This window comes from Orbicella faveolata, unplaced genomic scaffold (genome assembly GCF_042242905.1).
Source record: "Orbicella faveolata isolate gen_17 unplaced genomic scaffold, um_ofav_v1 contig_14, whole genome shotgun sequence".
Taxonomy (NCBI): domain Eukaryota; kingdom Metazoa; phylum Cnidaria; class Anthozoa; order Scleractinia; family Merulinidae; genus Orbicella; species Orbicella faveolata.
The window spans coordinates 19,630,646-19,637,445 of record NW_028301541.1 but is presented as its reverse complement, the minus strand read 5'-3'; the positions used below and the strand labels follow the sequence as shown (position 1 = coordinate 19,637,445).

The 6,800-nt window shown below is 40.6% G+C and overlaps 1 pseudogene across 1 annotated transcript; it reads left to right on the top strand.

Annotated features, from left to right (window-relative positions):
- Positions 1-1,202: 1,202 nt before the first annotated feature.
- Positions 1,203-6,377, top strand: LOC110054277 (uncharacterized; annotated as a pseudogene). Its single transcript, XR_016206464.1, has 2 exons — positions 1,203-5,663; positions 6,071-6,377. The product of XR_016206464.1 is annotated as an uncharacterized LOC110054277 (transcript).
- The last annotated feature ends 423 nt before the right edge of the window (positions 6,378-6,800 follow it).

Below are 6,800 nucleotides of genomic sequence, written 5' to 3'. Positions count from 1 at the left end.
ATGCAAATTTGTATTGTTTGCGATGTTTGTGTTCGTACGCAGTAATTGACTATACTACGGTCGGTCGACTATAACAACGCGAAAAGTTACCTCACCTACCGATATTGATTGTCGACATTTCTGCTTATCTTTTATGTTAAAACTATTTTAAATCACTGATCTGGACAAGTAGGCAGGAGTAGACTTTGACTCCATCGCATTTTAAGCTTGTATTTCGGGGAAAATTAATGTTGGAATCCAAAAATGTTTTGCCACTCCGAAATCTGTAAGTTCCCTAAAGTGAAGTTACCAACTCTGCGTGTCCATTGCCGATATCTTTATAACTCTTTAAGAGCTGTGAGTTAACTCTTCAGCCGTTATTTGTGCCTTTATAAACCAAATGGACCGGCAAATTGTCGATCCTGGCCTAAATTACAACGCGGCGATCTCGACTGTCGACCCGGCCGCACTTCGAAATGGAAAAAAATATATATACATCGCAGCCGTCCAAGTCGTGGCTATACTCTGAATTGTAATGCTAGATGATACAGTTCTTTCACCTATAAATCTTGTCCAGTTTTGATAAAATGTGAATCACAAATAACCCAAAAATGTTTTGACAGCCCTCGAAGCTCAGTCAAAAGTCTCTCGAGTGTTTTAGTCCGGTTCCCGAAATGACGTCACTAGTAGCCCGACCCAGATCCCACTTTGCGCGGTCGTGAACATAGCAATTACCTGTTCAGACGCCTGTAGAAACGCAGGGATTTTATCAATCGAGATAATGTTTTCGCTGAAGTAATCAGGGAAACTAGTAGATTTTATTAAGGGAAAAATTTTTTGGGGTTAATGGCACCTTAAGCTGGTTATTGTCTCTATGTTGAAGGTAGAAGAAATGTACGTGATAATAGATTGTTCAATGCTTAATTATGCGCATACCTGGATTAGCAATCATAAGGGAGCTTGAGCAGAAGACGACGGCCACGCCGAGGACTACGCCTAGTCATAAATGAATTTATATTTTATTTGTGAAATTTGCAATTGTCTAGATCTGCTCAGTACGTCAATGGCTTCAGAATCGTGCTCAGGCTGAATTTGCTATGGCAGCATTCAATTCCAAATGGAAATACGAAAAATTAGCCGTCGTCGTTCCCTTTTTTCAAACTACGCAGAATTTGGTCATTTCACGTTCTTGTTTTGCAGAAGGACGACAAAGAAATGAACAAAGATTTATAATGCACTTGCACAGCTATTGTTCTTCTCATTAAACCTTTTGTTTGGTGACGTTATCGTTACCGTCGTCGTCGTGGTTTGCTCAAGCTCCCTTCATTGTTGAAAACGGCTTTCCATTTTCGTTTTTCTCCGCCCAATTCAATTAATGAAATTAATTGTTGTGTATTAAGAACACCCCAGTCAAAATAACAAAGTCGTGTTGTAATCAAAGCAGAGTGAAATGGATTTCATGAACAAATTCTCCGTTAACATTGTCCGTTTGTTTTTTAAAAAACTTCATCTAAAATATGTGGCGAGATTTGTGCGATGAATTAACTCAAGCTGATGACTTTTGTGCTAACTAACAGAGGCAAATATTTCTTCAGCATATAAGTGTTTTAGTGAAGTAACAGAGGTTCCTATTACAATCATAACAACAACTGGATAAACGGACTTGTTTTCAAGTATGTGTACACTTCTATTCTCTGTTATATTCTGACCGAAGTGTTTGACATGAACAACGCAGACGAAATTATACAAGTCATCTCTATCGGCCTCATTGTTGCTGACCTCCTTCTCAACACCAATCGATTTCTAAAAGCCATCGAATTATGCAAGGAATGCTTGCTCATTCTCAAAGACACAGCAGAATTGAAAGACAAGAAAATAAGTAAATTATTTTACAAATGGATCTATTTTAGTATGTGGAAGGCCTGTAGTATTATCAACGATAACTCAAACGCCATAAAATGGGAAGAAAAAATTCTCCAAATTCCCCGTGAAAGTGGAGAAAGACTCGAAGAATGTAAGCTAAGCATAAATCTTGCCAGAACGTATCTCCGTCAACGTAAATACACACAAGCAAAACAAATATCTAAAAAGGCGCTTCTAATCAGTAGAGAAGTAGGTCAACGAAGGGGAAAAGCTAACTCTTTCGGGAACCTTGGAGTGGTGTATCGATCTGTTGGCAAATATGACAAGGCTAGAGAGCATCTCGCGAAATCACTTGCGATCCAGAAAGAAATTGGAGACAGAAAGGGAGAAGCTGCCTCTTACGCAAACCTAGGAACTGTGTATCAATTAGTTAGCGAATATGAGAAGGCTAGAGAACATCTTGAGAAATCACTTGCGATCCAGAAAGGAATTGGAAACAGAAATGGAGAAGCTGCCTCTTACGTAAATCTTGGAATTGTGTATCAATCAGTTGGCGAATATGAGAAGGCTAGAGAACATCTCAAGAAATCACTTGCGATCCAGAAAGAAATTGGAGACAAAATAGGAGAAGCTGCCTCTTACGCAAATCTTGGAACTGTGTATCGATCAGTTGCCGAATATGAGAGGGCCAGAGAACATCTCGAGAAGTCACTTGCGATCCAGAAAGAAATTGGAGATAGAAATGGAGAAGCTGCCTCTTACGCAAATCTTGGAACAGTGTATCGATCAGTTGGCGAATATGAGAAGGCTAGAGAACATCTCGAGAAATCACTTGTGATCCAGAAAGAAATTGGAGACAGAAATGGAGAAGCTGCTTCTTACACAAATCTTGGAATTGTGTATCAATCAGTTGGCGAATATGAGAAGGCTGGAGAACATCTCGAGAAATCACTTGCGATCCAGAAAGAAATTGGAGACAGAAAGGGACAAGCTGCCTCTTACGGAAATCTTGGAACTGTGTATAAATCAGTTGGCGAATATGAGAAGGCTAGAGAACATTTCGAGAAATCACTTGCAATCCAGAAAGAAATTGGAGACAGAAAGGGAGAAGCTGCCTCTTACGCAAATCTTGGAACTGTGTATGAATCAGTTGGCGAATACGAGAAGGCTAGCGAACATCTGGAGAAATCACTTGCGATCCAGAAAGAAATTGGAGACAGAAAGGGAGAAGCTGCCTGTTACGCAATTCTTGGAGCTGTGTATGAATCAGTTGGCGAATATGAGAAGGCTAGAGAACATCTCGAGAAATCACTTGCGATCCAGAAAGAAATTGGAAACAGAAATGGAGAAGCTGCCTGTTACGCAATTCTTGGAGCTGTGTATAAATCAGTTGGCGAATATGAGAAGGCTAGAGAGCATTTCGAGAAATCACTTGCGATCCAGAAAGAAATTGGAGACAGAAAGGGAGAAGCTGCCTCTTACACAAATCTTGGAACTGTGTATCGATCAGTTGGCGAATATGAGAAGGCTAGAGAACATCTCGAGAAATCACTTGCGATCCAGAAAGAAATTGGAGACAGAAAGGGAGAAGCTGCCTCTTACGCCAATCTTGGAACTGTGTATCGATCAGTTGGCGAATATGAGAAGGCTAGAGAACATCTCGAGAAATCACTTGCGATCCAGAAAGAAATTGGAAACAGAAATGGAGAAGCTGCCTGTTACGCAATTCTTGGAGCTGTGTATGGATCAGTTGGCGAATATGAGAAGGCTAGAGAGCATTTCGAGAAATCACTTGCGATCCAGAAAGAAATTGGAGATAGAAAGGGAGAAGCTGCCTCTTACAAAAATCTCTGAACTGTGTATGGATCAGTTGGTGAATATGAGAAGGCTAGAGAGCATCTCGAGAAATCGCTTGCTATCGTGAAAGAAATTGGAGACAGAGAGGGAGAAACTACCTCTTACGTAAACCTTGGAACTATGTATGACGCAGTTGGCGAATATGAGAAAGCTTCAGGCTACTTGGAAAAATCAATGGCAGTGAGCAGAAAAATTGGTGGCAGATGTAAACTAGCTGTCTCTTACTCAAATCTGGGAAGTATATTTTGCAGGCTTGGAAAGTATGGCAGGTCTAACGAATATAACAAGAAAGCACTTCTCACTTGCGATAAGCAAAGAACTTGGAAATCGGAAACTAGAAGCAGACGGTTGCTTGAAGCTTGGAGCTTTCTTTTACAAACAGGCTGAATATGTTAGAGCTGAAGGATATATCAAGAAGGGACTTACATTGTTTGAAGAGATTGGAGATATCAATGGACAGTTCAGATCGCTCGAAATGATGGCACAACTTAGAATGAGAGATGGAAAGTTCCAGGAAGCTATCTCGTATTTCCTTTCTTGTATTGAAAAATGCGAGAAGATGCGCGACTCTGTCTGCGACCACGATCAATTTAAGATATCTTTTTCGGATTGCAATATTGCTTCGTACTGGCAATTCAGCTCTTTACTCTGTGAAACCGGAAATCCTAATGAAGCTCTGTATGTTTCAGAGCTTTCAAGAGCTAGGGCTTTGGCAGATTTAATGTCAGCTCGGTATTCTGTGGAGAATAAAATCTCTGCTAATCCTCGAACATGGGCTGGTATTGAGGACAGCGTGGCCAAAGAATGTAACGGCACCTGTCTGTACGTCTCATATTGTTGTTGCAGCATACATCTGTGGATTCTTAAAGGAAGCGGAGTCACAAATTTCCAGGTGATTAAAGGAAAAGACCTACTAGCTCGGGAAGGAATAAGTCAGCATTTGGAAAAGTTTTTTGACTTCAGAAGCTTTGGCATTTTACCAGAGGAGCTTTGCGAAGACCGTTCTCTACATGGTTTCCAGCCAGAATCCAAATCATGCGAGGACGACAGCCATGAAGGTTGGCGAATTGGAAAGGAAAGTAAAGACAACCAAGGACCCAAAATGAACCTTCCTATCTGTTACAAGCTTATCATTGCTCCTGTCATGAAGTTCCTTGAGGGCCCTGAAATTGTCATTCTTCCTGATCGTGCTTTATACCAAATTCCATTTGCCGCCTTAACTGATGAAAGCGGAAAGTACTTATCTGAGACCTTCAGGATCCGTATTGTCCCTTCTTTAACAACCCTCAAACTCATTAATGAAAGTCCAATAGACTATCGCTGTCAGACTGGTGCACTGATCGTGGGAAATCCTGATGTTGGTGAGGTGCACTTTAAGGGACGCCTCACGAAAATCTCTCGATTACCTTGTGCAGAAAACGAAGCGAGGATCATAGGAGAAAAGCTCGGTGTCGAGCCGTTGCTAGGACAGCAAGCGACTAAGCTAGCAGTACTTCAAGCAATGAATTCAGTGGCCCTGATTCATATCGCCGCACACGGTGATGCAGAAAGAGGAGAAATTGCCCTTGCACCATCTTTTCGTATTCCTAACGCGGTACCTCAAGAAGGCCTGTACTTGTTGACAATGTCTGACATTTCAAAAGCTCAACTGCGAGCTAAACTGGTAGTCCTTAGCTGTTGCCACAGTGCTCGAGGACTGACAAAAGCCGAGGGAGCTGTTGGAATTGCCCGAGCATTCTTAGGATCTGGTGCACGCTCAGTGTTGGTGTCACTGTGGGCCCTGGATGACAAGGCAACAGAGCAGTTGATGAGTCAATTCTACAGTCACCTTGCTGCTGGGGAAAATGCTGGTGAATCTCTACATGAGGCCATGAAGTGGATGAGAAGTGAGGGCTATGACGTGAACCAGTGGGCACCTTTTATACTGATTGGAGATGACGTGACATTTAATTTTGGAAAGTAAGGTAAGATTCCATGAAAATACGTGCCTTTCTGTTTCTAGAAAAGGGGTCATGGCATTAACTCACAACAATTTTCTATACATGTTATTGATCAATGTTTTATTTTCAGTTATAAGAGGGTTAGGTTTCTATATCTAATTATTTCCTTAACGTTTGTCGTTTGATCTTGTGCGGCTGATGTATTTATTTTCCAACCGATGATTGGCTCTGTCGATCATGAGAGCGGTAGACCATGAAATTAAGTGAAAAGTTATGGAACGCAACTTCTGTTGTTGTTGTTTATTTCGTCTGCGGCTGATGTATTTATTATACAACTGGTAACTAGTTCTGTCGATCACGAGAGTGCCATGAAATTAAGTGAAGAGTAATGAATCGCAATTTTTATTGTTGTTGTTTATTTCGTCTGTAAGGTGTTGGCAAGAATGACCAGGACGACAGCGACTAATCGCGTAAGAAGGAAAATATGCCATGACGTCATCGGACAGTTTTAGTGCAAGAGCTAAGTTGAACAAACATTTTTATCGAGGATTGACTCTTGCTCCTCTTCTGTCTAAACAAAATGCCTCGGTAGAAATATTACGATTAAGTCTTTCTGATGATTTTTCTAGAACAACTGCGTGTAGGTTACAACTGTTCTTTTAGTGAACCGCCATTTGAAACTTCATCGAATACCGTAGTGTACAGCTGAGTGTTGGACTCAAAAAAAAGTAAGTAAAACTTTAATTCGTGAGGTAATCCTTTAGTACGGGACTTTAAGATGATGTTAGCAATTGTTACAAATCTTCCCTGCGACGAAAAACAAGTAATGGACTGCCAAAGTATGGCTTATCTGATAAACCTTATGTTTTCCCAGCTAGACGTGCTGTTAAACTTGTAAATATTGTACATAAAAAATATTGACCCTTAGTACTTGTCAATGAGAAAAGTGGGATTTTAAACTAAATTATAGTCAGAAAAACCTTGTACATTTGCTGTTGTTACATTTCTGAAGAAGTTTCCTGCAGAGCGTCTAGCCTTTGCAAGTATTTTCATAAATTAAATCGAAACAGAAGACTGTTAAAAATGTTGAATGTTTATAGTGGTCGATGCGCTTAGTTACGACTTGTTAGTTCCCAGGCATGTCACTTAAACTAAAAGAAA